The sequence below is a fragment of the Kogia breviceps genome, chromosome 3, assembly GCF_026419965.1.
Source record: "Kogia breviceps isolate mKogBre1 chromosome 3, mKogBre1 haplotype 1, whole genome shotgun sequence".
Classification (NCBI taxonomy): domain Eukaryota; kingdom Metazoa; phylum Chordata; class Mammalia; order Artiodactyla; family Physeteridae; genus Kogia; species Kogia breviceps.
This window is the reverse complement of record NC_081312.1, coordinates 107505892-107528610: the sequence shown is the minus strand read 5'-3', so window position 1 is coordinate 107528610 and position 22719 is coordinate 107505892.

The window sequence follows — 22719 nt, the reverse complement described above, 5'->3', positions numbered from 1 at the left end:
GCTGAGTATCCTAAGTTGTAGGTTTTTGCCTTTCAGGATTTTGAATATATCTTGCTACTCCTTTCTGGTCTTCAATGTTTCTGTAGAGAAATCAGCTGATAGGCTTGTGGGGGTTCTCTTGCAAATAACTTTGTTTTTCTCTTGCTAACTTTAGTATCCTCTCTTTACATTTAAATTTTGTCATTTCAATTATAATGTCTGGGTGTAGGTCTGTTTGGGCTCATCTTGTTTGTGACACTCCCTGCTTTCTGTAACTGGATATCTGTTTCCTTCTTTAAGTTTGGGAACTTTTCAACCATAATATCTTCAACTACATTTGAGATCCTCTTTTCTCTTTCTTCTCCTTCTGGGATACCTATTGAGCATAGATTGGCACACTTTATATTATCCCATAGGTCTCTTATATTGCTTTATTTTTAATTTTTTTCATCTGTCTTTCTGTCTGCTGTTCTGGTTGGGTGATTTCCATTATTCTGTCTTCCAGATCACCTCTTCTGCATTATTCAATCTGCTATTTATTGCCTTAAGCTCAGCTTTCATCTCAGCAAATAAGTTTTCTAATTTTTCTTCATTCTTTTTTATAGTTTCTAGTCCCTTTTTTCTAGAACGTTTTCTAGATTATTCTAGCAATCTGAATTTCTATCAATAGCCCTTTTTACTATTTTCATTATCTACTTTTTTAAAACATCTTTATTGGAGTATAATTATTTACAATGTTGTATTAGTTTTTGCCATATAACAAAGTGAATCAGCTATATATATAAATATGTCCCGATATGCCCTCCCTCTTGCATCCCCTTCCACCCTCCCTATCCCGCCCTTCAAGGTGGTCACAAACCACCAAGATGATCTCCCTGTGCTATGCAGCTGCTTCCCACTAGCTATCTGTTTTACATTTGGTAAAGTATATATGTCCATGCTAATCCCTCACTTCATCTCAGCTTACCCTTCCCCCTCCCCATGTCCTCAAGTCCATTCTCTACATCTGAGTATTTATTCCATACTGCCACTAGGCTCATCAGAACCTTTTTTTTTCTTTTTTTAGATTCTATATATATATGTGTTAGCATATGGTATCTTTTTTCTCTTTCTGACTTACTTCACTCTGTATGACAGACTCTAGGTCCATCCACCTCACTACAAATAACTCAGTTTTGTTTCTTTTTATGGCTGAGTAATATTCCATTGTATATGTGCCATATCTTCTTTATCCATTCATCTGTCGATGGACACTTAGGTTGCTTCCATGTCCTGGTTATTGCGAATAGTGCTGCGATGCATATTGTGGTACATGTCTCTTTTTGAATTATGGTTTTCTCAAGGTATATGCCCAGTAGTGGGATTCCTGGGTCTATGGTAGTTCTATTTGTAGTTTTTTAAGGAACCTCCATACTGTTCTCCATAGTGGCTGTATCAGCTTACATTCCCACCAACAGTGCAAGAGGGTTCCCTTTTCTCCACACCCTCTCCAGCATTAATTGTTTGTAGAGTTTTTGGTGATGGCCATTCTGACCAGTGTGAGGTGATACCTCATTGTGGTTTTGATTTTCATTTCTCTAATGATTAGTGATGTTGAGTATCCTCTTGTGTTTGTTGGCAATTTGTATATATTTTTGGAGAAATGTCTATTTGAGTCTTCTGTCCATTTTTGGATGGGGTTGTTTGTTTTTTGTTATTGAGCTGCATGAGCTGCTTGTATATTTTTGAGAATAATCATTTGTCAGTTGCTTCATTTGCAAATATTTTCTCCCATTCTGAGGGTTGTCTTTTCATCTTGTTTATAGTTTTCTTTGCTGTGCAAAAGCATTGAAGATTCATTAGGTCCCATGTGTTTATTTTTGTTTTTATTTCCATTTCTCTAGGATGTGGGTCAAAAAGAATTTGCTGTGACTTATGTCACAGAGTGTTCAGCCTAGGTTTTCCTGTAAGAGTTTTATATGTGTGGCCTTACATTTAGGTCTTTAATCCATTTTAAGTTTATTTTTGTGTATGGTGTTAGGGAGTGTTCTAATTTCATTCTTTAATATGTAGTTATCCACTTTTCCCAGCACCACTTATTGAAGAGGCTGTCTTTTCTCCATTGTATGTTCTTGCCTCCTTTATCAAAAATAAGGTGACCATATGTGTGTGGGGTTATCTCTGGGCTTTCTATCCTGTTCCATTGATCTATATTTCTGTTTTTGTGTCAATACCATACTGTCTTGATTAATGTAGCTTTGTAGAATAGTCTGAAGTTTGGGACCCTGATTCCTCCAGCTCTGTTTTTCTTTCTCAAAATTGTTTTGACTATTTGGGGGTTTTTTGTGTTTCCATACAAATTGTGAAATTTTTTGTTCTACTTCTTTGAAAAATGCCATTGGAAGTTTGATAGGGATTACATTAAATCTGTAGATTGCTTTGGATAATATAGTCATTTTCACAATGTTGATTCTTCCAATCCACGAACATGGTATATCTCTCCACCTATTTGTATCATCTTTAATTTCTTTCTTTAGTGTCTTATAGTTTTCTGCATACATGTCTCTTGTCTCCTTAGGTAGGTTTATTCCTAGGTATTTTATTTTTTGTTGCTGTGGTAAATGGGAGTGTTTCCTTAATTTCTCTTTCTGATTTTTCATCATTAGTGTATAGGAATGCAAGAGATTTCTGTGCATTAATTTTGTATCCTGCTAGTTTACCAGATTCATTGATTAGCTCTAGTAGTTTTCTGGTAGCGTCTTTAGGATTCTCTATGTATTGTATTATGTCATCTTGAAACAGTCACAGTTTTTCTTCTTCTTTTCCAATTTGGATTCCTTTTCTTTCTTTTTCTTCTCTGATTGCCGTGACTAAAACTTCCAAAACTATGTTGAATAATGGTGAGAGTAGGCAACCTTGTCATGTTCCTCATCTTAGAGGAAATGGTTTCATTTTTTCACCATTGATAACAGTGTTGCCTGTGGGTTTGTCATATATGGTGTTTATTATGTTGATGTAGGTTCCCTTTATGACTACTTTCTGGAGAGTTTTTATGCTAAATGTGTGTTGAATTTTGTCAAAAGTTTTCTCTGCATCTATTGAGATTAGCATATGGTTTTTTCTTCAATTTTTTAATATGGTGTTTCACAATTGATTGATTTGCATATATTGACAATCCTTGCCTTCCTGGGATAAACACCACTTGGTCATGGTGTATGATCCTTTTACTGTGCTGTTGGATTCTGTTTGCTAATATTTTGTTGAGGATTTTTGCATCTATGTTCATCAGTGATATTGGCCTGTAGTTTTTTTGTGACATCTTTGTCTGGTTTGGGTATCGGAGTGATTGTGGCCTCGTAGAATGAGTTTGAAAGTGTTGTTCCCTCTGCTATATTTTAGAAGAGATTGGGAAAGATAGGTGTTGGCTCTTCTCTAAATGTTTGATAGAATTCACCTGTGAAGCTGTCTGGTCCTGGGCTTTTGTTTGTTGGAAGTTTTTTTTTTTTTTTTTTTTTTTAGTTTATTTTTATCTCTGTTGGGTCTTCCTTGCTGCATATGGGTTTTCTCTAGTTGCAGCAAGTGGGGGTTACTCTTTGTTGCAGTGCGTGTTCTTCTCATTGCAGTGACTTCTCTTATTGCAGAGCACAGGCTCTAGGTTTGTGGGCTTCAGTAGTTTTGGCACACAGCCTTAGTGGTTGTGGCTCATGGGCTCTAAAGTGCAGGCTCAGGCTCAGTAGTTGTGATGCAGGGGCTTAGTTGCTCCATGGCATGTAGGATCTTCCCAGACCAGGGCTCGAACCTGTGTCCCTGGCATAGGCAGACAGATTCTTAACCACTGCGCCACCAGGGAAACCCTGCTGGAAGATTTTAAATCACAGTTTAAATTTCTGTGCTTGTGATTGGTCTGTTTATATTTTTACTTCTTCCCCATTCAGTCTTCGAGTGTTGTGCTTTTCTAAGAATTTGTCCATTTCTTCCAGGTTGTCCAATTTATTGGCATATAGTTGCTTGTAGTAACCTCTCAATGTGTTTTGTATTTCTGCAGTGTCAGTTGCTACTTCTCCTTTTTCCTTCCTAATTCTGTTGATTTGAGTCTTCTCCCTTTTTTCTTGATGAGTTTGGCTAATGGTTAATCAACTTTGTTTATCTTCTCAATAAACCACCTTTTAGTTTTATACCTCTGTGTTATCGTTTTCTTCATTTCTTTTTCATTTATTTCTGATCTGATCTTTATTATTTCTTTCCTTCTGCTAACTTCAGGGTTTTTTTGTTCTTCTTTCTCTAATTGCTTTACCTGTTAGGTTACGTAGTTTATTTGAGATTTTTCTTATTTCTTGAGGTATGATTGTATTGCTATAAACTTTCCTCTTAGAACTGCTTTGGCTGTATCCCATAGGTTTTGGGTCATTGTGTTTCCATTGTCATTTGTTTCTAGGTATGTTTTGATTTCCCCTTTGATTTCTTCAGTGATCTCTTGCCTATTTAGTAATGAATTGTTTAACCTCCATGTGTTTTTTTCTTTTACAATTTTTTTTCATGTAATTGATATCTAGTCTCAAAGTGCTGTGGTCAGAAAAGATATTTGATATGATTTCAATTTTCCTAAATTTACCAAGGCTTGATTTGTGACCCAAGATATGATCTATCCTGGAGAATGTTCCATGAGCACTTGAGAAGAAAGTGTATTGTGTTGTTTTTGGATGGAATGTCCTTTAAATATCAATTAAGTTCATCTTGTTTAATGTGTCATTTAAAGCTTGTGTTTCCTTATTTATTTTCATTTTGGATTATCTGTCCATTGGTGAAAGTGGGGTGTTAAAAGTCCCATACTATTATAGTGTTACTGTCGATTTCCGCTTTTATGGCTGTTAGCATTTGCCTTATGTATTGAGGCGCTCCTGTGGTGAGTGCATAATTATTTACAATTGTTATATCTTCTTGGATTGATTCCTTGGTCATCATGTACTGTCCTTGTTTGTCTCTTGAAATAGTCTTTATTTTAAAGTCTATTTTGTATTATATGAGAATTGCTACTCCAGCTTTCTTTTGATTTCCATTTGCATGGAATATCTTTTTCCATTCTCTCACTTTCAGTCTGTATGTGTTCCTAGATCTGAAGTGTGTCTCTTGTAGACAGCATATATACAATTCTTCTTTTTGTATCCATTCAGCCAGTCTATGTCTTTTGGTTGGAGCATTTAATCCACTTACATTTAAGGTAATTATTGATAAGTATGTTCCTATTACCATTTTCTTAATTGTTTGGGGTATGTTATTGTAGGTCTTTCCCTTTCCTTGTGTTTCCTGCCTAGAGAAGTTCCTTTAATATTTGTTGTAAAGCTGATTTGATGGTAATGTATTCTCTTAACTCTTGCTTGACTCTAAAGATTTTAATATCTCCATTTAATCTGAATGAGATCCTTGCTGGGTGGAGTAATCTTGGTTGTATGTTTTTCCCTGTCATCACTTTAAATATGCCCTGCCACTCCCTTCTGGCTTGCAGACTTTCTGCTGAAAGATCAGCTGCTAACCTTACAGAGATTCCCTTATGTGTCACTTGTTGTTTTTCCCTTGCTGCTTTTAATATTTGTTCTTTGTATTTAATTTTTGATAGTTTGGTAATATGTGTCTTGGCATGTTTCTCATTGGATTTATCCTGTATGGGACTCCCTGCACATCCTGGACTTGTTTGACTGTTTCCTTTCCCATGTTAAGGACGTTTTCAACTATAATCTCTTCAAATATTTTCTCAGTCCGTTTCTTTTTCTCTTCTTCCTCTGGGTCCCTTATAATTCAAATGTTGATGTGTTTAGTGTTGTCCCAGAGGTCTCTGCATCTGTCTTGAATTTGTTTCATTCTTTTTTTGTTATTTTGTTCTGAGGTAGTTATTTCCACTATTTTGTCTTCCAGGTCACTTATCCGTTCTTCTGTCTCAGTTATTCTGCTATTGATTCTTTCTAGAGAATTTTAAATTTCATTTGTTTAGTTGTTCATCATTTTTTGTTTGCTTTTTAGTTCTTCTACGTCTTTGTTAAATGTTTCTTGTGTTTTCTCCACTCTATTTCCAAGATTTTGGATCATCTTTACAATTAGTACTCTGAATTCTTTTGCAGGTAGACTGCCTATTTCACCTTCATTTGTTTGGTCTGGTGGGTTTTTACCTTGCTGTTTCATCTGCTACATATTTCTCTGTCTTCTCATTTTGTTTAAGTTACTTTATTTGGGGTCTACTTTTCACAGGCTGCAGGTTCATAGTTCCCATTGTTTTTGGTGTCTGCCCCCAGTTGATGAGGTTGGTTTAGTGGGTTGTGTAGGCTCTCTGGTGGAGGGGACTGGTAACTGTGTTCTGGTGGGTGAGGCTAGAACTTGTCTTTCTGGTGGGCAGGGCCTCATCCGGTTGTGTGATTTAGGGTGTGTTCAAACTTAGTAAGATTTCAGGCAGCCTCTCTGCTAATGGGTGGTATTGTGTTCCTGTCTTGCTCGTTGTTTGTCATGGGGCATCTAGCCCTGGGACTTGCTGGCCATTGAGTTGAGCTGAGTCTTAGTGTTGAGGCAGAGATCTCTGGGAGAGCTCTTGCTGACTGATATTATGTGGGGCCGAGAGGTCTCTGGTGGTCCTATGTCCTGAACTTGGCTCTCCCACCTCAGAGGCTCAGTCCTGACACCAGGCTGGAACACCAAGACCCTGTCAGCCACCTGGTTCAAAAGAAAAGGGAGAAAGAAAAAAATTAAAATAAATAAATAAATAAAATTAATTTTTTAATTAAAAAATATTAAGATAATAATAATAATAAAGAAGAGAGTAACAAAACCAATAAAGAAATCCATAAATGATAACAATTGCTAAAATCTTAACTACAATAAACATAAAAATCAGAAACTAATCAGTGGCAGACAGAAAACCCAAAGTCTACAGTTGCTCCCAAAGTCCATTGCCTCAAGTTTGGGATGATTCTTTGTCTATTCAGGTATTCCACAGATGTAGGGTACATCAAGTTGATTGTGGGGATTTAATCTGCTGCTCCTGAGGCTGCATGGAGAAATTTCCCTTTCTATTTGTTCACACAGCTCCTGGGGTTCAGCTTTGATTTTGGTCCCACCTCTGCCTATAGGTCACTCTCAGGCTTCTGTTCCCTGCCCAGGCAAGTGGGTGTTAAAGGAGCAGCTGATTAGGACTCTTTTGCTCACTCAGGCTGGGGGAAGGGAGGGATGCTGTCATCATAATTGGAATGTGCGGCGAGTCTGCAGCAGCAGTGGCCAACATGACTTTGCAACAGCCTGACGTGCACTGTGTGTTCTTCCAGTGAAGTTGCTCCTGGATCTTGGGACACTGGCAGTGGTGGGCTGCATTGGCTCCCAGAGTGGGGGGAGGGCTGTGGATAGTGACCTGCACTTGCATACAGGATCCTTGGTGGCAGCAGCAGCAGTGTTGGTGTTTCATGCCTATCTCTGTGGTCTGAGCTCATAGTTATGGCTCATACCTGTCTCTGGAGCTTGCTTAGGTGTGCTCTGCCTTCTGTGGGCACATGGGGAAGGAATCCCCTCTCCCTGTGCACCTTGAAACAATTGTCTCTTGCTTTTTTAGCAGGTCCAGACATTTTCCCTGACTCCTTCCTGGCTAGCTGTGGTGCACTAGTCCCCCCAGGCTGTTTTCACACAGCCAACCCCAGTTCTTCCCCTGGGATCTGACCTCCAAAGCCCGAGCCACAGCTCCCGGCCCCCACCCACACCAGCAGGTGAGCAGACAAGCCTTTCAGGCTGGTGAGTTCTGTTTGGCACCGATCCTCTGTGCAGGAATCTCTCCACTTTGCCCTCTGCACCCTTGTTGCTGCGCTCTACTCCATGGCTCCAAAGCTTTCGCCCTGTCCACTCCACATATCCCTAGTGAAGGGGCTTCCTAGTGTGTGGAAACTTTTCCTCCTTCACAGCTCCCTCCCAGAGGTGCAGGTCCCATCCTTATTCTTTTGTCTCTGGTTTTTCTTTTTTATTTTGCCCTACTCAGGTACGCGGGGAGTTTCTTGACTTTGGGGCGGTCTGAGATTTTCTGTCAGCATTAAGTAGGTGTTCTGTAGGAGTTGTTCCACATGAAGATGTATTTTTCATGTATTTGTGGGGAGGAATGTGATCTCCATGTCTTACTCCTCCACCATCTTGAAGTTCCACTTATTATCTACTTTTTGAACTCAGTGTCTATAAGACTGAAGAGGTATGTTTCATTGTTCTTTCAGGGGAATTCTCTTGATCTTTTAATTGAGAGTGGTTTCTCTGCTTCTTCACTTGTATTTTCTTACCCTATGAGTTTAGAGTTTCTTATTCTATGAGAAACAATTATCTACTATGGTCTCAGTGGGCTATTTTTGTGTAGGAACCTCCCTGTGTACCCTGCATGCATCTAATATTTTTGGTGCAGAGGCTGTTTTTTAGTATGAATGCCTTCCATTTTTTCCTCAGTGTGTGATGGTCATTATCCACCTGATAGGTTGTGTGACTGGTTTTGTGGTTACTAGTGCCTGCGCTGGATGTTGAATGGGGTCTCCTCTTTTTTCTGTGGTTGACACAGCCCTGTTGGGGGCAGGGCCTGCTCCCTGGTTCTTATAGTAGAAGCCTCCAGATCTGCTTTTAGGATGCAGTGTGTGGTAGGAAGAATTGAAGCATTACCACTAGAAGAGGATCTACTGAGTATTCCTCTGTCAGAGTTTTCCATTGAGGAGTGCACTCTGTAGTGTCACCTGTCACCCATTCTGTGGGCTCACAAAGTACACTGTTGTTTGCCTTACTCTCCCCATTCCTCCATTGTGGGAATGCAGGACATTGGCTGTGGTGGCCCTCCAGGCACTTTGTTCACAAAACCACCATCACAGATCCTTAGGTGTTGATCCACTAAAGTCAGGTACCAGGTCTCTAGTAGTCCCACATCAGGACCTGCTGTGGGAGCTATGGAAGCAACCCAGACCCTGGCCCTGCCTCTGTGTGTGTGCTTCCACAAAGCCCACAGCTGCTAAGGCTGGACCTGTCCCAGCCATGGGAATACCTGTTGTCCACTTGAATGTCCCACATTTGCTGAGTTTACAAAGCCAGCGGTGGTGGTGCAGATTGCACAGCCTCAGGGAGTAAGGGGAGGGCTCCCCTTCAGCCTTGCCTTTGCATGTGGGCAACCCACTGTCATTGGTACTTGCATGCTCCCAGAGCTTGTAGAGACAGTGCCGAGAAAGAGGCTGCTATGGCGTGCTCTGCCCCTCCCTTTGCCCGTCTGTTAACAATGGAGTTTCTATGGCTATGCCTGCTGGCCATAAGCACACCAAAAGTGAAGTTTCTGTGGTGGACCCTGCCCTTCCCTTTGAGTGCCTGTTAATAATGGTGTTTTGCTTCTATGGGAGGCTGGGCTTCTTCCATGTACATTCCTGGTTGCAACCCATACCACACTCCAGCCACTTCAGGCTGTCTCTGCATGTCTAACCCCAGTCTTCTCCCTGGGTCTGTCCTCTGAAGCTTGAGTTTCAGCACCCAGACCCCACATGTACCAGCAGGCATGCATCTCAGGCTGGGAACTACAGTGAGGTAGCATGGATTCTCTGTGACTTTCTCTCTCTGTTCTGTCTGCTGCAAACTGACTTCTTCACTCTTCTCCAAATCTCTAAAGCTTCCTTTCTGTCCTGGCTGATCTCCCTGCCTGTGAGGGGGCTTCCCAGAGTTCAGGAACCTTTTGCTTTTTGCAGGTCCCCCCCAGGGGCATAAGTTCTATCCCACTTGCTTTTAGTTTGCTTTTGTCCTATCCAGTTACTGAAGATATTTCTTGCACTTCTGGGTGTCTGAGATTTTCTGCCAGCATTCAATAGGTATTCTGTGAGAATTGTTCCACATGTAGATGTATTTTTGCTGTATTTGTGGGAAGAGCTGAGCTCCACATCCTTCTAGTCTGCCATCTTGATTGGAACCTCTGTAGTTCTTTTTTGTTTCTTTCTTCTTTTGCTATCTTCCTTTGTGATTTTAATGACTACTTTTAGTGTTATATTTGGATATTTGTGGGGATTTTTGGTATGTATATTGGAGATTCTTGGTTTTTAGTTATCATGTGGGTTATATATGGCAACATCTATCTATCTGCCTATCATCTATCTATCAATCATCTATCATCTATCTATTGCAGAATGGGGGACCCCTTACAGGGCCCGAGAGTGGGCTCTTGTCTAACACTTGGAAACTAATTGTCCAAGGAGACACATGTGCTGACAAAGCAAGAGACTTTATTGGGAAGGGGTGCCCAGGTGGAGAGCAGGAGGATAAGGGAACCCAGGAGGACTGCTCTGCCATGTGGCTTGCAGTCTTGGGATTTATGGTGATGGGATTATTTTCAAGGTTGTCTCTGACCAATCATTCTGATTCAGGGTCCTTTCTGGTGGTACATGCAACCACTCAACCAAGATGGATTCCAGCGAGGAGGATTCTGGGAGAGTGGTAAGACATGTGGACTGGTGTCTCCTCTCTCCTTTTGACCTTTCATGTATTCTTCTGGTTGGTGGTTGCTTGTTAGTTCCGTGTTCCTTACCAGGATCTCCTGTCATAAAATAACTCATGCAAATTGTTACTGTCTTTGCCTGGCCAGGGCAGGTGGTTTCAGTCAGTGTTTCCCCTAACAACTCCTCCACAAGAGACTTAATGCTCAAGATACTTCTTGGGAATTGGGGCTGAGGTCTCTTTCTTCTGTAACTACTTCCTGCTGAGAGTGGGTGTAGTCTTGCCCCATAGAGTAGAAGTCTCTCTCCACCTGATCAAAATTTGGGGTGAGGGCTGCAGGATGTGTGACTTTCAGCAATACAAAGACTTGTCTGAAATCACACCCATAGTGTCACCTAGTTATTTCCTTGGATGTTTGAACCATAGCTATTCCATTTTGACTTTTATCTGTAATTTTGTCCTTAATAGCTAAAGCAGATATCACCATTAATGATGTTAGTGTTTCCCTAGGTATGAGAAGTTATGAGAGTTGGGGCTCATAAAATATTCTCCTTAAAATATCTCACTATCTGAAGGCCTGTTCTACCAGGTATTCTCAGAGCACAGAGTGCCTCATTCCTGATCTCCATGCTGAATTCCTTTCAGGAGATGTTGAAGGTCAGTGGCTGCAGTGACCTTGACTTAATCCTTGCAGAGGCAGATGGAAATTTTCAGTTGGCAGAGTCCCTTCAGGGTCATAAATTTGACCATAGTTTGGGGGGCATTTCATGACCATTTCATCCCATGGTGCTAGAAATGCTTATTCCCAGGTCTGGCAAAGATCTCACTGATAAGCCACTCAATGTGCTGCTATTATTTGACTTGGCCTTACAAGTAACCAAAAAGTCTCTGGACCACCTGTCTAGTCGAGTCTCTTATGGTCCAGGAAAATATTCCCTCTTGTTACTTCTTCCCATATCTAGAGTTACACTATTACCATCATTGATCTTAATGGAACTATATATCATCATTTTATTGAGGCTCAGTCACACATTTGGTAATGCAAGAAACAACAATTTTGTAAGACAGACAATATAAAAAACAAATAGCTAGCAGATTAGTAAGATCATAAGCAAGAATATAAGTCAAGAACTTCCATTAGATGCAGCCCAGTATATCCCAGGTTATTTGACTTAGTCTGTTCTGTAACAGTCCTTATCTTTAAGGGAAATTATATATTGGTATTGTCCATAAGGTACCCAGCACAGTTTTCTAGTGTTACTAGACTGATTATCCTTAGTATGATTTAATTGTTCCCAACATACAGGAGCCTTTAAACTTAAATTACCATAGCCTGGTGTTAACTACATAAATCCATCCCATGATTGTGGGAGGTCGTATTCCTTGGCTGAAACATTGCTTGGTGCTCTGACTGAGCTTGAGTAATAGAAGAAAACTCATATTAATGGCCAGGGTCAGAGCAGACATTATTAATTGGTGAGGGAATTCCACCTAGTAATATCAATAGTTACCTGAACATGACTATAATTTTTCTTTTAAAGTAAATTTCCTCAGAGCCAATGAATTAGAGCCTTGGAGTGGAGAAATTCATGAAGGTAACCCAGAAGTACTAGACACAGGTGATTAGCCCCAAACCCAACAATTGGATTGATTTTTAAAGCAAGCATAAGATTGTGTCCATGATAAGAAAACAATTTGATTCATAGGCAAGGGTCCAAGAAGTCAAGAAAGCATTATAAATGATCATACAAGTCAAGTCGAGGATCTTGGGCAAGCTGTCTACTTCTTATGTTGTCTTCTTCTTGTCCTAGTGTGAGTGTAGTTTCTACTCTGTTTGAGCATAGTTTTAAGGTGAGTTTGAGGTCAGTCATCCTTTCTATAGGCCAGTCCAGGCAGGGGCCCTCTGTGAGTGGAAATTAATTCAAGAGTCAATTCTCTTCAGTTTCACTGTGCATGAGCTAGTCAAGAGTACATAATAAGGGTCCTTCTGTCCAGGTTGGAGATAGTCCTTTAAATTATGTTTTTTCCGGTATACATAATCCCCTGGTTGCAGGTTGTGGGGCGTCTTATCTTCATCCAAAGATAGACTACTGAGATAAGCTTCAGAAACAAACTTAGAGTGTCCTTCAATTAAAATTTACATTAATATAACATAACAGCAAAAAACTATCTGGGAGGTGAGTCTTAGTAAATGCAGAGCTCCATTAATAAAACTGGGATTTAACATTCATTGAAACATAATCTTTTTCTCTCTAAAATTACCCTCTTTTCTACCAAATGTAACCAAATTAAGACTAATTTGTTTGCAAAACAGTCTAGTCTCAGTACTTGGCCTGATGATTTATATAACTGTAATTGATCATATAGATTTTTTAAGTGCTGAAACTCTTTGGACTTTTAAAAGACCTCTCAGGGCTAGGAAAGACACACTAAGGGCTTATCACAGATTTTTTCCTGACAGATGTTAGGTGAATTCTTCCCATTTCAAGGTTTCCAATATACCTTGGGATTTCTGTACCTGCTAGTGAGGCAGCCTTCCTAATTTATCGACAAAGCTGCTGGGAACCTAAGAGTTTCCAATCTCTGGAGGAAGGAGATAGAGAGAAAAAAATAAATGTTTCAATTCATCTTACAAAAGTATAATTTACCAAATTCCTGTAAGTCATAATGAGTTTGAGGGAAGGTTTCTGTATACCTGGAAAACACAGATTTAAACCAGTAATTTTTCAGATAGAAACCATAAAAATTATAACTATATTCACCAGTTCACTCAGTCCTGTGTAACTAATCCTTTTTTTTTTTTTTTTTTTTTTTTTTTTTTTTTTGTGGTACGCGGGCCTCTCACTGTTGTGGCCTCTCCCGTTGTGGAGCACAGGCTCCAGACGTGCAGGCTCAGCGGCCATGACTCACTGGCCCAGCTGCTCTGCAGCATGTGGGATCTTCCTGGACCAGGGCACGAACTCGTGTCCCCTGCATTGGCAGGCGGATTCTCAACCACTGTGGCACCAGGGAAGCCCACTAATCCTTTTTGTTAACAGCTTTATGAAACCATCAGGTTTTTCATTAGAATTCTTCAATTTCTTACCCAGTTCAGCATTATGGTCTGAAAGTCAGAAACTTGTATTTATCAAAAGTCCTTTCTATAAATCTTCTTGAAGAGGAAACAGTTTTGCAAGGCATTAGAGTTAAATCATAACTGTCTATAATGACAGAAGACTTAAAAAGGCACATTTAAATCTGATTACAATGCACTGACAAAGAAACTTGGTTACTGCTGTGACATGCAACACTTTAAGATAATAACTAGAATTATGACTGATAACATTTTACCAGGACACATCAGAATTTTAGGAACTCCATATAATTTCTAGGATATCTATATTATTAACATTTACCATACAATATAACCTAAGAAGATTTATTACTCATTTGACAATACTTCCCATGTAATTTAACATATCAAATTAACATAATTAGTTTTATATTTCTCTTCGGGATGTTTCAGGGGCCATTTGAAGCATCCCAAAGTTAGCTAGAGGTCAAAAGGACTTCATTTGAATTTGATTTAGGATGTTTTGTCAAAAAATACCAAAAAGAGTTTGTAACACTCAGGCAGATAGGATAAGTCACTGTGAAACAATAGTTATTCACTTAGCCAAAGTAACAATAAAGATTTCAAAGGCAAATAAAGAATGGATCACTTAAAAGGTAAAGAAACTTGAAATTTGTTATCAAATGCAGTTCAACATTTTAAGAAATCTTGTCCTCTTAAGAGAGAGAAAAGCAAAATTCAAGTTTTTTACCCACTTACTTTTAAAATTCATTTACTCAATTAAATTTATTTTAAACTTAGTCAATCCTGACCATGCACAAAATTCTTTTCTCAGGGTCCACTTTCCACAAAGCTTTTAATCACTTTCTGTATTCATCACTTTATTTTTCCATCCAGAAAAGCAGCCACCTGTAAGTCAGATTGATTTTCTTTTCCCTTAATAAAATGCAATTCCGTTCCTCATACCTTCTTTACTAAAAACACACATCCTATTTTCATTAAGCAACCATAAACTGTCCTTTATGTCAACACTCTGTAGATTCATAAACATAAATCCGTATAATTTCTTGAAAAATGTGCTTTCTTATAGAAAATATCTCAGTGTGGCACAAAACATACTTATTAATAGTTCTAAACCTTTTGTTTCCCTGTAAAAGGAAGCCAATGTCCAGTAATTAATGTTTCAGTATCTTATTTTATTCCTAAAATGTTCACCCGAAGCTCTTATCTCATTTGTATTTTCTTTCCTTAAAGGTTTCTTCACATTAAGTTACTTTTTTGTGTGACAAATTTGCAACAGATGTAATAAGACCTTATTTAACTTCTTTTAAACCTAGGTACAATGGAAGTATTATACTTAATGTTGATGACTCTAAAGACATGTATATTAATTTGATCAACAAACATTAATACCAGATATTAATTTAACACTGAATATTTCCCAGTTCATTTAGCTTAATTTCTCTTGTATTTAGAGTTGTTTGATTTGTAAGCACTTACTTTTTTTTAAGCCAATTAAATAGAGCTCATTTACAAATTAACCTCAGCAATACTATCCAGAGACAAAGACACATACTGAGACATACATATATCCAGATAGACACAATGTGAGATCTAGCTTCATTTTCTAAACTTAGTCATGAATCAGACATCACAATATATTCACTAGATTATAAATAACAGTTGGAATAAGTAAAATTTTTATAGGTTTTTTCCCTCAATCTCAGGAATTAGAGATGGTCTAAATAAGTGTTCTAGAGAGCCCTGGTCTCAAAGCACAGGGAGAGAAAATCAAGTTCTCCTAATAGGACTTGTCCCCTCAGAGTCAGAATTCTGAAAAGATATTTGATCAAGCTTGCTTTTAATAACTATATATGCAAAAAGAACCAGTTTTGGAATCAGTTTTCAAGAGTTTTATGTAAACCAACTTTCTCTGGAGTCTAAACAATATGGTGGCCACAGAAGGTTATCTCATTTCACAAGGCAGAATGGCTATCACAAATCACAACACAGAACACAAAGTATAAAATACACACAGGCCCAGCTGTCCTAATCAGACACTCCCTTAAATATAAGATTGCAGTCTCTCAGAAAACCTCCTACAGAGACACAAAACTTCAGATCCAAGTACTAACAGAGTAAATGGAAATATCTTAGATCTTCAAAGATTTCAAATGGAGGAAAGGAGGCCAGGTTGAAAGAAGAGGGGAAGGTGGGGGGGGGGGGAATGGGTGGCCTTACAAATATCTCTTGACACTTGCAGATGCCCAGGCATTACAGGACTTTTCCTGGGCTTCCAGGAAGGGAGGATTGGAGCTCAGCCCTATCAGAAACCAGAAACCAGAAACCAGATACCAGACCAGAATCAGAATTCGACTTCTCTGCCCACCAGAGGTGATCAAGCTCCAACCCTCAGATCAGGCTGAGGCCCTTCAACCAGACTCCTGTGTCCAGGACTAGGATAGAAGAAAAAAAGGAGGGGTTGAAAAGAGGAAAGAGAGAGGGTAGAGGAAAGAGGTCAATAAAGCCTCTTGCTCCTTACCCAGTCAGGGCACTCTGGCCAGTCTTCCACATCAGGAGACCAGGGACAAAAGTGTCCCAATTTTGGTCACTGGGTATGGTCTGTTGGTGGGTGAGCTGGTCCCTGAGTATCCCGAGTGGTCAGAATGTCAGTCATAGTGAAGAAGAGGCCCACCAGAGTCGCCATTTGTTTCACTAAGAGGGACCCCATCCAGGACCCAAGTGGGCTCTTGTCTAACACTCAGAAATGAATTGTCCAAGGAGACACACGTGCTGACAAAGTAAGAAACTTTATTGGGAAAGGGCACCTGGGCAGAGAACTTGAGGGTAACGGAAACCAGGAGGACTGTGATGCCATATTGCTTGCAATCTCCAGTTTTTTGGTGATGGGATTAGTTTCTAGATTGTCTCTGACCAATCATTCTGATTCAGGGTGCTTTCTGGTGGCATGTGCAATCACTCAGCCAAGATGGATTCCAGCGAGGAGGATTCTGGGAGAGTGGTAGGACATGTGGACTGGCGTCTCCCCTCTCCTTTTGACCTTTCCTGTATTCTTCTAGTTGGTGGTGGCTTGTTAGTTCCATGTTCCTTACCAGGATCTCCTGTCATAAAATAACTCATGCAAATTGTTACTGTCTTTGCCTGGCCAGGGAGGGTGGTTTCAGTCAGTTTTCCCCCTGAAATATCTATTTGTCTGTTTATCTATCATCTATCTATCTATCTATCTATCTATCTATCTATCTATCTATCATCTCTATAATTAAGTTGATGCATTCTTGAGTTTGAAGTCATTATAACAACTTTGCATTTTTACTCTCCCTCCCACATTTAATGTTTTCAACATTATATTTTACATATTTTTGGTGTATTTTTAATTGCTTATATTGTATTAGATAGTCTTACTATATTTGTCATTAAAATTTTTTTTTTGCCTGTGTTGGGTCTTCATTGTTGTGCACAGACTTTCTCTTGCTGTGGCCAGCAGGGGCTACTCTTCATTGTGGTGCACGGGCTTCTCATTGAGGTGGCTTCTCTTGTTGCAGAGCACGGGTTCTAAGCTCACGGGCTCAGTAGTTGTGCTGCATGGGCTTAGTTGCTCCACAGCATGTGGGATCTTCCTGGACCAGAGCTTGAACCCATGTTTCCTGAATTGGCAGGAGGATTCTTAACCACTGTGCCACCAGGGAAGCCCCTACATTTGTCTTTTAACCTTCCTACTAGTTTTATATGCAGTTGATATACTATCTTTATTGTATATTTGTCTTTACCAATGAGATTTTTCCATTTGTAAGTTTATATTTCTAGTTGTAGTCTTTTCCTTTCTATTTAAAGTAGTCCCTTAAACATTACTTCTAAAGACATTTTAGTGATGCTGAACTCTTTTAGCTTTTCTTTGTCTTAAAAACTGTTTCTGTCCTTCAGATATGAATGATTCCTTGCCAGCTAGAGTGTTCTCAGTTATAGGTATTTTTTTTTCTTTTATCACTATAAATATATCAGGATACTCCCTTCGGTCCTGTAGAATTTCTGCTGAGAATTCAGCTGACAATTTTATGGCAGTTTATGCATATGTACCTAGTTGCTTTTCCCTTCTGGCTTTTAATATTCTCTCTTTATGTTTAATTTTGGCCACTTTAATGACAATGTGTCTAGGTGTGGACCTCTTTGGTCTTGATTGCAACTCTCTGTGCTTCCTGGATTGAATATCTCTTTCCTTTCTCAGGTTAGGGAAGTTTTCAGCTATTTTGTCTTCAGATAACTTTGCGACCCTTTTCTCTCTTTTCTTCTGGGACCCCTATGATATAAATTGTAGTATGCTTCATGTTGTCCAAGAATTTTCTTAAACTATCCCTACTATTATTTTTTCTCTTTTCTGTTCATGCAATGTGATATCCACTACTCTGCCTGCTAATTCACTGATTTTTACTCTGTATTATCTAATCTACCCTTTATTCCTTCTAGTGTATTTTAAATGTTTGTGATTGTATTCTTCAGCTCTGTTTTGTTCTTTATATTTCTAACTCTTTGTTAAACTTATATTGTGTTCATCCATTATTTTCCTCAGTTTGTGAACATCTTAAGACCATTGTCTTGAACCTTTTATTGGGTAGATTGCTAATCTCCACTTCGTTTAGTTCTTTTTCTGAGGTTTATCTCCTTCCTTTATTTGGTACATATTCTTCTGTCTCTTCATTTTGCCTAATTCTCTGTGGTTATTTCTGTGTATTAGATAGGTTGGTTATATTTCCTGATCTTGGAAAAGTGACCTAATGTAGGATATGTCCTATCGAGCTCAGCAGCACACTCCTCTTTTCACCAGAGCTATATTATCTAAGGGTTCCCTCTCTCCACACTGGGCTCTGAAGGCCCTTCTCTTGGGGCAGGGCTGACTACTGTGGTCATACTGTTAGGTGGGGCTATCACCTGGCCTGGTTGGATGCCAGGTCTTTCCTCATTAGGAGCCTGCTGGTTGCTGGTGGGCAGGGCTGGGTCCTGGCATGACTGGTTGGGCAGCTTGGAGAGTCCTGGGGCTGGTACCAGCACACTTTTGGGAGAGGCTGCATCCCAGTGTTGCTTTCTACAGGGCCTGTTGGTTTCCAGGGCTGGTTCTGGCTCACTGATGGGTGAGAACAGATCTTGGCATAGCTAACTGCAGGTCCCAGGGTGTCCTGAGGCAACTGACTCTGGGGCTTTGGAGGTGGGGATGTCCCAGGGATGGTGCTGACCCACTGGTTGGTGGGCTCATGCCCTGGGCCTATGGTGAATGGGGTCAGGTCCCAGAGGTGCTGGCTGTCTGGGGGCTCAAGGCAGCTCACAACTGGTACTTGTCCACTGATGGGTGGGGCCAGGACCTGAAGTTTCCCAGAGCAGTTGTCCACTGGTGGAAGTGACTGGGTCCCAGGACAGCTGGATGGGTGTCTCATCATGGCCTTCAGCACGTAGAAACACAAATCTTTAAGTTTTGCATCTGAGAGATAACCCTGCAAACCTCTAGCTTTCAAAATGAAGAGATCTTGTATCCAGGATTCTAGTGACCTGAGAAACACTATTAAAGGGCTCTAGTGCTCAGGTTCACCCATCCCAGGGTCCAGTTTAGACATAGCCAATTGCATTTAAACTTCATGTTAAAGAGGTTCATTCGTGTGTTTTAAAACATTGGCTTGAGGGACAGGTATCTAAAACATATATCTAAGTATGTTCTATAACACTCTCCAGGATGAGAGTCTGGTGGGTACCATCTTTTCATTCTCCCTCTGTCTTGCTCTAGCTGGCAGGTACCATTTTTTCCTATGGACACCATCATTATGCTCTTCATTTACCTCACTCTAGCCAGTGGGAACCATCTTTTTGCTCTCCTTCTGCCTTGCTCTAGACAGCAGGAACTATCAATATTTTTCATTTTTCTGGTAGGCACCACTTTATGTTTCCCCCTTTTCTGGTTACAGCCCATAGGCACCATCTTTGTGCAATCCCTATGCAGCACTCTATAATGCCAATATATCATGGAAGGGAGATGTTATAAGCATCTGGCGCCTTGATTTTTGAAGCTACTGCCCTTCAATCACCTGGCTCTGGAGGTCAAGGGAGCTTGCATTTCTGCATCTCACAGGACTATAAAAATCTGAGAGGCTGGTTCTTAGCAATATACCAAACAGAGCTTTGCATAAACAACAGATTGTAACAAACCCCCAGTCTTTCTGTGAAAGAGGCCCTTTTGCTTGTCCAGAAACTTTGGCCTGAGAGGCAGACTTCTGGATTAACACACATCTAGTGACCTAACATGTGATTTCAGGGAACAAGGTCAGTGGACACAATCTTTGTGCTCTCCCTATACCTTAATCCAGCTTGCTGGTTTTTATCAGGAAAAAAGCTTATACCCTTGTCTGGTGCCATGATTTTTGCAGCTAGTTGTAGGAGACACCTTTATGTGGTCTGACTCTGTTAGCTAGTGGGGCTATGCTTGTGAGTCCCACAGGATTCTAGCTAGTGGGAAAAAAATTTTTACCACAACCAGGGCAGAGTAAAAGGCAACAAAACTAGCAGCTCAGTATCTCTGTGAAAGAAGACTAAATTATCATCATAGATTCAGCCTAAGGTGCAGGCTTCTAATTAAACTCACATCTAAGGGCTGACAGTATTCCTTTCCACATACCTCAAAGGGATGTCACCACCTTACATTCTCTCTCTCTGCTGCACTCTAGGGCACCAGTTTCTCCTGCAGGGGAGATCTGACACACATCTAGTGCCCTGACTTTTATGTCTGGTGCCCCGGTTTTGTGACTGACATGAGGGTTGCTTTTTTACTTCCTGGCTTTGGTGACCAGAGGAGCTTGTGTACGTGGGTCCCATGGGACAATAAAAGTCAGATATTTCTTGCCAGGCTACTACATCCAAGGTACTTTACAGATAAAGAATGAAAACATACCCCCAGTCCTTCTGGAGTGAGGATTGTTTGCTTGTCCTAGATTTATCCTGAGGGGGAAGGCTTCAAATTTTGGCTTATACCTAGGGGCCTACAGAGTTCATGTCAGGGAATGTAGGCCAATGGACACTATGCTTGTGCTTTCCCTCTGAATCACTACAACTTACCAGTATCTCCCCCCAAAAAGCATATACAGTTGTCTGGAGCCCTGAGTTTTCTGACTGGCACCCAGGGGACACCTCCAGATCACCTGGCTCTGGTGGCCAGTGGGGTATATATTTGCAGTTCCATATAATTTTACATATTTGCATACTTTAAAAGCTTCTGCCTGAGGGTCTGTCTTCTAATCATCTTGAATCTAGGTGCTGCTTGAGATCCTCATTTATGGGACACTGACAGGTCTTGGCACATCCTGTACTACTGAGAATTACTAAAAATATAATAGGCTCCTTGGACAAGCACAAAGATTTGAAAGACAGTGAAGAGCTAGAGCAGTGTTGAATGACATGGTTTATTTTTTACACAAGGCCACTACCTAAAGGCTGGGTGGGGTGGTTTTTCATCTAATGCATAGAAAAAAAAATAAAAAACAACTAAGAGGTCCAAAAAAATGAAGAAAAGAAAAGTATGTCCAAATGAAAGAACAGATAAAACACCAGGAAGAAAACCTTAATAAAACAGAGATAAGTAAATTAATTGATAAAGAATATAAAGTAATGGTCATAAAGATGCTCACCAAATTCAGGAGAAGAATGGATGGACACAGTGAGAACTTTAACAAAAAACTTTAAAAAGTACAAGGTAGAAGTCAGAGTTAAATAATACAATTACTAAACTGAAAAATAAACTAGAAGGGCTCAACAGCAGACTAGAAGCAAGGAAAAGATCAGTGAATTTGAACACAAGGCTGTATAACTCACCTAATTAGAAAAGAAAAAGAAAAAAACTGAATATAACTTAAGCATCTTATGGAACAACATCAAATAGACTAATGCTCACATTAAAGGGGTCCCAGAAAGAGAAGAGATAAAGAAAGGACCAGAAAACTTATTTGACGAAATAATGACTGAAAACTTCCCTAACCTGAGGAAGAAAATAAACATCCAGACCCTGGAAACCTAGAAAATTCAAAATAAGAGAAACACAAAGAGACACGTTATAATTAAGACACGTTATAATTAGTCAAAAATTAAAGACAAGGATATAATCTTAGAAGCAGGAAGAGAAAAACAACTTGTTATGTACAAGGGACCAGATATTTCAGCTGAAATTTCAAAGGAGAGAAGGGAGTGCTGTAACTTATTCAAAGTGCTGAAAGGAAAAAAAATGTAAACCAAAAATTCTTTACCTAGCAAGGTTAGCATTTAGACTTGAAGGAGAGATAAGGAGTTTTCTGGACAAGCAAAGTTAAAAAACTTTATTACCCCTAATTTCTTCTACAAGAAATGTTAAAGGAATTTTTTAAAGCTGAAAACAAAGGGTGTTAACTAGTAGTAATGAAGAATTTGAAAGAATGAATCTTACTGGTAAGTCTTTTACCTTGTTAGTCAGTTTTATTCCTAAGCATGTTCTTATTTTTGATGCAATTTTAAAGAGGTTTTATTTTACTTACCTTTTGTGATGCTTCATTGTTAGTTAAAGAAATACAACAAATTTCTGTATGTTAATTTTGTATTCTGATATCTTGTTAATTTTGAGCAAAGTGTTTAGGTTTTTGTCTTTATAGTATTATGTCATATGCATATAATGACAATTTTACCACTTCCCTTCCAATTTGGAAAATTTTATTTATTTTTCTTGTCTGATTGCTGTGGCTAGACTTCCAAATCTATGTTGTATAGAAGCAGTGAGAGTGGGCATCCTTGTCTTTGTCCAGATGTTAGCAAAAAGGCTTTCAGCTTTTCACTGTTGAGTATTATATTGGGTGTGGATTTGTCATAAATAGCTTTTGCTATGTTGAGATATATTCCCTCTATACTCACTTTTGAAGAGTTTTTATCAGGAGTGGATGTTGAATTTTATCAAATGCTTTTTCTGCAACTATTGAGATAATCATGTGGTTTTGTCTTTTCTTTCATTGATATGGTGTATTGATTGATCTATGTTGAACCATCCTTGTGACCCTGGTATGAATCCAACTTAGTCGTGGTGTATAATATTTTTTATGTGTTGTTGGATTCAGTTTGCTAATATTTTGTTGAGAATTTTTGCATCTATATTAATCAAAGATATTGGCCTGTAATTTTCTTTTTTTAATGTTGTTTTTGTCTGGTTTTGGTATCATGGTGATGGTGGCTTCATAGAATGCCTT